The sequence below is a fragment of the Rhineura floridana genome, chromosome 4 (assembly GCF_030035675.1).
Source record: "Rhineura floridana isolate rRhiFlo1 chromosome 4, rRhiFlo1.hap2, whole genome shotgun sequence".
Taxonomy (NCBI): domain Eukaryota; kingdom Metazoa; phylum Chordata; class Lepidosauria; order Squamata; family Rhineuridae; genus Rhineura; species Rhineura floridana.
This window is the reverse complement of record NC_084483.1, coordinates 204,253,436-204,263,155: the sequence shown is the minus strand read 5'-3', so window position 1 is coordinate 204,263,155 and position 9,720 is coordinate 204,253,436. Positions and strand designations below refer to the sequence as shown.

At 46.5% G+C, this 9,720-nt stretch overlaps 1 long non-coding RNA gene across 1 annotated transcript; it reads left to right on the top strand.

The window, feature by feature from the left end:
- Positions 1 to 1,119: 1,119 nt before the first annotated feature.
- Positions 1,120 to 3,372, top strand: LOC133384556 (uncharacterized). Its single transcript, XR_009762627.1, has 3 exons — positions 1,120 to 1,214; positions 2,105 to 2,195; positions 3,320 to 3,372. It is a non-coding gene; the product is annotated as an uncharacterized LOC133384556 (long non-coding RNA).
- The last annotated feature ends 6,348 nt before the right edge of the window (positions 3,373 to 9,720 follow it).

The following is a 9,720-nucleotide window of genomic DNA, read 5'->3' as shown; positions in this document are numbered from 1 at the left end:
CCAGGGCTCTTCTTAAGTTCTCACCATTAGCAGCAGCAGTCCCTCAGCTTCCTTCTTTTTTCCTATTTTTCTTTCTTTTTTGCAAACAACAGCCTCCATTGTGTGGGCAGTTAGGCGCTTTTTTGCATCCTCCGCAATGCCCCATACTGAGGCATGGTCGAGGTACTCTTTGCCTCCCGCTATGTGACAGCCCTTCAGGTCCAGGGTTTTACCTTCCAAGAACGTTCCTGCTTCAGTCTGCAAAAGGGTGGGGGATGTTGCAAGGGCCACTAGAGTGAGGTGGGTCTGGCTGGCCCAGTTCTTCTGCTTTGTTGAGCACAAGCCGTCTCTCGCTATTTCCACAGAAAGCTTTCCATCGTCATCATGCTAACCACGGCAATGGTGCCTTTGTCTCCACGCTGGGCGTTGTCAGCTCTACACTGTGTCAGCAGTGCCGGTGGGGGGGGCTGGAAATTCCTGGGTGGTTGGCAGGGAAGCAAAGTCCTTAGCCGGCAGTCTGGTCATAAATCTGCCAGGTCTAGGAGGAGGGGAGCTGATAAGGGCCAGGCTTGTCCGAAGCGTACTTGCCGAGTCAGGAGTCCAGAAGTGAGGTCAGTAGAGGTCCGGGATCAAGTGTCAAGGGGTCAGTCCGAAAGAGGGTGCCAGGAAACTAGGAACACACAAGCCACACCTGACATTGTAGTCAGCAACAAGCTGCAGCCAAGGTGTGCCTTATAAAGAGCAAGGTTGACAGCAGGTGTGAGTCCTCAGCGTTTGGGCCTTAAGGAGATAGGCCTGCCTCTCTTCTGCTGACCTTCTGCTGTCTACGTTCTGCAGGTGAGGGGGGAGTATCCTGTTCACTGTCTGTGTCTGGCTGCGGGGCCTCTGCTGTGTCTGGGGTGCTCTGCAGCTTAGGGGGAGAAGGAGCTGGATTCTCAGGAGGCTCCTCCGTGTCTCCTTCTGAGTCTGCTGCTCCTGGGTCTGCTGCTGTTACTCCCGAGTTGTCCTCCTCTGAGGAGTCCTCTGATGGGGCCATGACAGGCATCTCTGTTTGCTTGGGATTAATGTTTCTCTCTGGCTTTTCATGGTATGACATGTTCGCTTTCCCAGATTGCAAGAATGCACTTCTCAAGTAAATCTGACCTGGAGCGAAAGACAGCTTCCCTTTTTTGCCCTCTCTTGTTCCCTTTTCCTGCAAGACTCCTGTGATGTTCCTATATATTAGTGTATATATGGTAAGTGCTGGTTGTTTAGAGTATACATGGTAAGTAGTGAAAGAGGAGGGGGAGTGAATGGGCAATAGAATGCTTGATGATTGGCTGAATGTTTAAAATGGCTGACAGTATAAATGAAAGGATGACAGGTAAATCTGGGGGAAAGTGAGGTGGTGAATTGTGGAATCTGGGGGGAGAAGAGAAAGAGTGGATTGCTTGGTGGGGTTTAGAGAGTTGTTTGCCAGGAGAGAGTGGAGAAGGAGGGAGGTGGAGTTCGGATTAGTATTGAGTAAAACCATATGCTTATGTGCCTTAAGAAGAAATCTTGTTAATCTTGTTAGCTTTGTTATCTGTAATAAATACTTAATTTGGTTTACCAAAGGTCTGATCCTTGGCTGGGGTTTCACAGACCAGAAGGGAGGGTAAGGTAATGACCAAGGCTGAAGGGGAACTGTAACAAATGGTGGCAGCGGTGAAGAGAATAACAATACCAGTATTCAGAGTCTCTGGGAATACTAGTATTGGGACGTTACTGGTGGTTGCCTAGCAGGGGGATCTGTTGAGATCCGTGCTAGAGCGGGGAGAGAAATCATAAGAGAGAGCGGTCCGGACTGGTGGAGTCCCTGGTGGTGCCTAGAGACAGGCAGTAACCACGAGCAGGTAGGAACCTGACAGGGAGAGCCAGGGAAGGACGCCTCACAACTCCCGAGGACCGTTTGAGGAAACAGCCCTGGTGCTCTGGCCAAAGGCTCTCAGCTGTGGCTGTTCTGTACAAGAGGATCTCTTATGCACTCAGTGGCTTGTACACAACTGTCGTTGGTGCAGCTTCCCACCTGCATCCACCATCCATGTCAGTTTGCCAACTGATCAGAAGCAATACAGGCCCCTTTTGCTCTTCTGCTTTTTAACAGCCACTCCCCAAGGGAAGCCCATGCAGCCCCATCTTGAAGTTGGTTCCACTATCTTGTCAAGATGAACTTTGTCAGGGGAAGGCTGATGAAGGTGAGTTTTCCCTAGTGCTTTGCCAGGGGTTTTATAATAATAATAATTTCATTTATGAGTGGCTTCCTATCAGCCATCCTTAACAAACGACAGTTCCCAAGATTCTAGGTGGGGAAGTGTGGTAAATGCACTTTATTATTTATTTGTGACCCTTAATCAATTGCTTTACACAACAAAAAGTCTCACAGCGACTTGACAAAAAAAACTACCATACATAAAAAATTAAAACCAGGGGGAAAATTGAAAACAATGACAGTACAAAATACTTTAAATGTATGGTGTGAACAACAACAAACAACTGGGATGAAGTTTTGTTGAAATAACATTTAGCAGGCGCCAAGAAGACAATAGAAAAGGCGCCTGTCTGTTATGCAGTGGCAGGGAGTTCCAAAGGTTAGGTGCCACCACACTAAAGGCCCTATTGTGACATCGTGTAGAAAGGGCCACCTGTCCTGACAGGATGGTATCAGCAGGAGATTCTCTTCTGCAGAACACAGTCATCGGATTGGATTGGATTGGATCAGCTGCGTATGTAGGGGATAAGGTGTTTTTTTAAATCCTTCTTGTTCTTTCCTGTGATACAAGCATGTGGGTTTATTGCTGAACATTTACATCATCTTTTTGGCTGCCTTTAATGTTTTGTTAGGCATATTAATATATTTAATGTATTGATTGATTTTTTAAATTACTTTTGTCATAGACTCAGAGGATAGTAGAGTTGGAAGGAGCCTGTAAGGCCATCGAGTCCAACCCCCTGCTCAACGCAGGAATCCAGCTTCAAGCATACCCAACAGGTAGCTGTCCGGCTGCCTCTTGAAGGCCTCCAGTGTTGAAGGCATTGTGTTGGTCACTTTGATGTTTTAAGAACATAAGAACAGCCTGCTGGATCAGGCCAGTGGCCCATCTAGTCCAGCATCCTGTTCTCACAGTGGCCAACCAGGTGCCCGGGGGAAGCCCGCAAGCAAGACCCGAGTGCAGGTATGGTCCAGGCCATAAGTCTTAAGGGATTCAACCCTAGTACTTTTTTTCCCCAGCAGAAGCCGTCCAAATATATTATCTCTTTTGTTGGACAATTCTTGCAGCCCAGACATCATTACCTCTCTCTCTCTCTCTCTCTTTCCTAGGCTAAGAGAAGCTGAAAGTGAAAATGACCAGACCTTGTCTATAATTAAACCAGGAGACTCTGCAAAAAGTAAATGGCGTCCAGCAGGAAACCCTTTTATTAGATTCTTTTAATTTTTATTTTGGCTCTCGTAATCCACAGTGTCAGCGTGTTACAGATAAGAAGAATCATTTGTCTTGTAAATGAAATCCTGCCCCCCCCCGCCGACCCACCCCCAGCCATTCTTATAACTCTGGGGCTGCAGTTATTGGTAAATGGAGTGAGAAGTCCCACATACTTCAGTGGTTTGACATACGTAGAAGCTCCCAAGTTCAATCCTAGGTGTCTCTAGCTAAACAACAACAACACTTCCAGGTTATGAGGGGCTGGGAGAAAGATCACATCTGAGATGGAGAGCTGTCCCAAACTGGACCTTTTTATGGAAATGGTGCTGCTAATGCACTTGCTTTTCACAGCGTCCCCATGATATCATGGACGCCAAAATGACAGCCCCTACTTTTTTTTTTTTTTTACATTTAATTCTGGATTTCCCCTTAGCACAGAAAATCCAATAAGTAAAAAATTACCTGGGATGCATCCACGGCCATCATTGTGTGTTTTTATCAGTCATTTCAAAATCTTCAAATCCACATACAACCGTCTTCTGTGACCTGCAGCACTCTTGCACAGTTCCCAGTCAGGTCATCACGGTGTGCGCAGTCACAGGGGTGGGAAACCTGTTTTAGCCTGAGGGTCACATTTATTTATTTTATTTAAATTTATTAAATTGATTAGTCGCCCATCTGGCTGGCAATCCAGCCACTCTAGGCGACGTACAAAAGTAAAACATATAGTTACATTAAAATATTAAAATCTCAACCAATAATAATAAAACCTAACATTCCTTTCTGGACAACCTCCTGAGGACCACATACGTGCTGGCGGTGGGCAAGGTCAGAGGCCACAGCAGGATGAGCAACAAATGCAAATTTTACCTTTGTACAGTAGGCTACTTTCTACACACCACTCGCTGGATTGTCACCTTGTAGTGGTGAGTGGGCTTGAGTGTTCCAGTGAACCCTGTGAGTGATGCCATCGGAAGTCATGTACTCCCAGCAGGGTCACCCATGGCGGTAAGGTTGAGGGAGAGGAACCAGACAAAGAATGATCCAAGAAAGTCCTCAACGGCAGAACAGGCGGAGGATAACAATGTGTATGTTACAAGGGCTCTGAAGGCAGATGAAGGCTGCAGCAGATAAAGGACTTCCAGTCGCCGTGGTATCCATGCCATTGGATCAAAGCCTTTTTCTGTCAAGATTGTGTGTTGATCATTGTGCGCCGATCTCCCCACATAATTCACGCGCAGGCATCTTCCAACCAAATTATCTTGGAAGACAATCTTACTCGGCCACGAGTGATCGCCAGTGAATGAATGACTTTCTACACATTCTCTCTCCTCTCTATCCTAGGAAGCAAGAAGCATGATCAGAGTTCTGGGGAAAACGCTCAATGAGGGTGCAAAGCAGAGCCAGTGAAGGGTGCGGCTGAGAAAGGGGTGCAGCCTGACGAGAATCCCAAGGGCCACATAAAGAGGTCTAGAAGGCCGCATTTGTCCCCATCTCTAGATTAAAACATTTGGGGTTTCTTCGTTTTTTTGGGAGAAAGAGTATGGGGAAAGATGGTAGATGTGTATAAGCTACATGGTAAACAGACTGGAGAGGTCCCTCTCTCATAATGTTAGGATCCAATGGGGCCATCCAATGAGGTTGTATGTTCAGGACTGACAAAAGAGGGGCTTTCTCCACACACCAACAGAATTCCTCGATGCCGCAAGACTTTCTGCCTGCTTGCTGGCCTGTTTGGCCTGGGAGGGAGGGGCCCTGACTGCCTGCAGCTATAAAAGCCACAACCTGGAGATACCAGAGCCCACCTTGACTGGGGATCTTTTGTTTAGGGCTTCTTGTTGGGGCCAGAATTTTGTTCTGCTGGTCAGTTATTTTTGCGGTTGTTGGGATTATGTTTGTGTATTTTATTTTGGGGGACTTACTGTGAATTACAAGTGCATGGTTTCAATTTATTGTTATGTTTCCTGAGATGTTTCTTTAACTTAATGTTTGGCTGTTTTGAATTTGGTTTTTGTAACAGTGAAATAGGTAGTTTTTTCATGTTGCGAGCTGCCTTGAGCATAGATTACTGTGGAAAGGTGGCATACAAATAAACGATGATGATGATGAACTCAGTACCACAAGATGTAGCTCTTGTATATTGGAAACAGGAGGGCACGCCAGGGGCCTTCAAACTTGACAATTATTTGTTGAAACCCACAGCACGCAGAGCAACCATCTTTGAGTTAAAAGAGGCATGTAAGCAAATGAACTGAATAATCTTTAAAGGTAAAGACGTCCCCGCACTCGTAGTGTGAGTCATTTCCGACTCACGGTGACGTCTTGCGACGTTTTACTAGGCAGACCGTATATATGGGGTGGGATTGCCAGTTCCTTCCCTGGCCTTTCTTTACTCCCCAGCATATGCCGGGTACTCACTTTACCGGCCACGGATGGATGGAAGGCTGAGTGGACCTCGACCCCTTTTACCGGAGATTTGACTTCCTCCTTCCATTGGAATCGAACTCTGGCCGTGAGCAGAGCTTCGGCTGCGTTACCGCCGCTTACCACTCTGCGCCACGGAGGGTCTTTGAATAACCTTTAGATTCTGATTATCTTGGACAGTTCTTTTTCCAGCTCAGCAGACCTAACCTCTCCTCCTTCCTCCCAGGCATTGCATCCAAAAGTGAAAGCATCCTCTCATGTGAACTGCTGCCCTGAGTTAAGAACATAAGAAAATAAGAAGAGCCTGCTGGATCAGGCCAGTGGCCCATCTAGTCCAGCATCCTGTTCTCACAGTGGCCAACCAGGTGCCTGGGGGAAGCCCGCAAGCAGGACCCGAGTGCAAGAACACTCTCCCCTCCTGAGGCTTCCGGCAACTGGTTTTCAGAAGCATGCTGCCTCTGACTAGGGTGGCAGAGCACAGCCATCACGGCTAGTAGCCATTGATAGCCCTGTCCTCCATGAATTTGTCTAATCTTCTTTTAAAGCCGTCCAAGCTGGTGGCCATTACTGCATCTTGTGGGAGCAAATTCCATAGTTTAACTATGCGCTGAGTAAAGAAGTACTTCCTTTTGTCTGTCCTGAATCTTCCAACATTCAGCTTCTTTGAATGTCCACGAGTTCCAGTATTATGAGAGAGGGAGAAGAACTTTTCTCTATCCACTTTCTCAATGCCATGCATAATTTTATACACTTCTATCATGTCTCCTCTGACCCGCCTTTTCTCTAAACTAAAAAGCCCCAAATGCTGCAACCTTTCCTCGTAAGGGAGTCGCTCCATCCCCTTGATCATTCTGGTTGCCCTCTTCTGAACCTTTTCCAACTCTATAATATCCTTTTTGAGATGAGGCGACCAGAACTGTACACAGTATTCCAAATGCGGCCGCACCATAGATTTATACAACGGCATTATGATATCAGCTGTTTTATTTTCAATACCTTTCCTAATTATCGCTAGCATGGAATTTGCCTTTTTCACAGCTGCCGCACACTGGGTCGACATTTTCATCGTGCTGTCCACTACAACCCTGAGGTCTCTCTCCTGGTCGGTCACCGCCAGACCCCATGAGCGTATATGTGAAATTAAGATTTTTTGCTCCAATATGCATAATTTTACACTTGTTTATATTGAATTGTATTTGCCATTTTTCTGCCCATTCACTCAGTTTGGAGAGGTCTTTTTGGAGCTCTTGGCAATCCCTTTTTGTTTTAACAACCCTGAACAATTTAGTGTCATCAGCAAACTTGGCCACTTCACTGCTCACTCCTAATTCTAGGTCATTAATGAACAAGTTGAAAAGTACAGGTCCCAATACCGATCCTTGAGGGACTCCACTTTCTACAGCCCTCCATTGGGAGAACTGTCCGTTTATTCCTACTCTCTGATTTCTGCTTCTTAACCAATTCCTTATCCACAAGAGGACCTGTCCTCTTATTCCATGACTGCTAAGCTTCCTCAGAAGCCTTTGGTGAGGTACCTTGTCAAACGCTTTTTGAAAGTCTAAGTACACTATGTCCACTGGATCACCTCTATCTATATGCTTGTTGACACTCTCAAAGAATTCTAATAGGTTACTGAGACAGGACTTTCCCTTGCAGAAGCCGTGCTGGCTCTGCTTCAGCAAGGCTTGTTCTTCTATGTGCTTAGTTAATCTAGCTTTAATAATACTTTCTACCAGTTTTCCAGGGACAGAAGTTAAGCTAACTGGCCTGTAATTTCCGGGATCCCCTCTGGATCCCTTTTTGAAGATTGGCGTTACATTTGCCACTTTCCAGTCCTCAGGCACGGAGGAGGACCCAAGGGACAAGTTACATATTTTAGTTAGCAGATCAGCAATTTCACCTTTGAGTTCTTTGAGAACTCTCGGGTGGATGCCATCCGGGCCCGGTGATTTGTCAGTTTTTATATTGTCCATTAAGCCTAGAACTTCCTCTCTCGTTACCACTATTTGTCTCAGTTCCTCAGAATCCCTTCCTGCAAATGTTAGTTCAGGTTCAGGGATCTGCCCTATATCTTCCACTGTGAAGACAGATGCAAAGAATTCATTTAGCTTCTCTGCAATCTCCTTATCGTTCTTTAGTACACCTTTGACTCCCTTATCATCCAAGGGTCCAATTGTCTCCCTAGATGGTCTCCTGAGTTCTTCTTAGCTAACTGCTTAAGTTGGCATTCTACTACCCAACAGCAGCAGCTGCCAACTTGGGTGGCAGTATGGCACTTCTGCAATCTATTCTCAGAAATAAACTTCTGGTTCATGGACATAGTTCCACAACACTATATCACATTTTCCCTGTGGAAGAAAAAAGAAACCAAGGGAGGCACCTTGGACAGCTCCGCGAAGGCTTGGACTAAAACCCGGAGCGGATTCCACCGCCCCACTGACATGGAGCCCCCAGCCGCCACTGCACTGAAAGACAACGTCAGAGCCTGCTTTGTTCAGCAGGACTCTCTCTTCCACCACCACCCACCCACCCCAAACAACCTCACATTTCATATCATTTGTTTGTTTTAGGAAGAAAATTGTAAACTATCTTGAGTGCCTGGTCAGAAAGGGGGCATGTAAATGTGTGGCGTAGTGGTTAAGGTGTTGGACTATGACCTGGGAGACCAGGGTTCAAATCCCCACACAGCCAAGAAGCTCACTGGGTGACCTTGGGCCAGTCACTGCCTCTCAGCCTCAGAGGAAGGCAATGGTAAACCCCCTCTGAATACCGCTTACCATGAAAACCCTATTCATGGGGTCGCCATAAATCGGAATCGACTTGAAGGCAGTCCATTTCCATTACAAATGCAATAAATAAATAAATAATAACAAAAGGGGGTTTAGACATATTCATGGAGGGCAAAGGCCATCTGAATGCCGGTTACCGGGAATCGCAAGTGGAGAGAGTGTTGCTGTTGCACTCATGTCCTTTTTTCAGGAACCCCACAGACGTCCAGCTGGACACGGTGAGAACACGATGGTCAGCTAGATGGAGCCTTTGGTCTGACCCAGCAGGGCTCCTCTTATATTCTTAAGACTAGTCCCTAAGCTACTAGTGACGTTGGCTATGCACTACCTCCACTGTCAGTGGCATTATACCAGTTGCTGGAAATTGCACGTGGGGTGAGCGCTGTTGTGGTCAGGTCCTGCTTGTAGGCTTCCCATAGGTATCTGGCTGGCCACTCTGAGAACAAGATACTGGACTAGATGGACTTTTGGCCTGACGCAACAGTGATGCTCTTTTAATGGTCTTAAGCAGAACAACCCAGAAGCGCCTCTCCTCTCTTTGGGAATCATAGAAGAGTTGGAAGGGTCCTATAAGGCCATCAAGTCCAACCCCCTGCTCAGTGCGGGAATCCAAATCAAAGCATTCCCAACACAACAAGTAAAAACACAACAATAATCTGTTAAATAGCTCACAATTTGCTGCCCTTTCATGACATTCAAATATCTGCTGCCTCAGTTCTGCCCAATGGCAGAGCCAGACCTATGTGAGATTATGGGTCTGGGGAAGCACCACAGTAAGGCCAATGTTTTCTTGGCAGAGCTGACAAGGTTCACCGATTGCCTGTCAAGGAAGGGGACTCAGGCAGTCATGGTGAGCTGTCTTTCCATTATCTCTCTGGGCACTCACACAAATCTCATCCACCTAGATCTCATCAAACCACTTCCAGGGCTTCCCGTTGCCTCTGCAATTATCTCCAAGCCCCTGATAGCTCTCTTGACTGGATTCTTATTATCTAATCTGTACAACAGCCTTAACAATCAATTAGACCACGGTGGCCTTTCTTCTTCTCATTAAAAAAAAGCAAAAACACTTCAAGGAGGGCTCC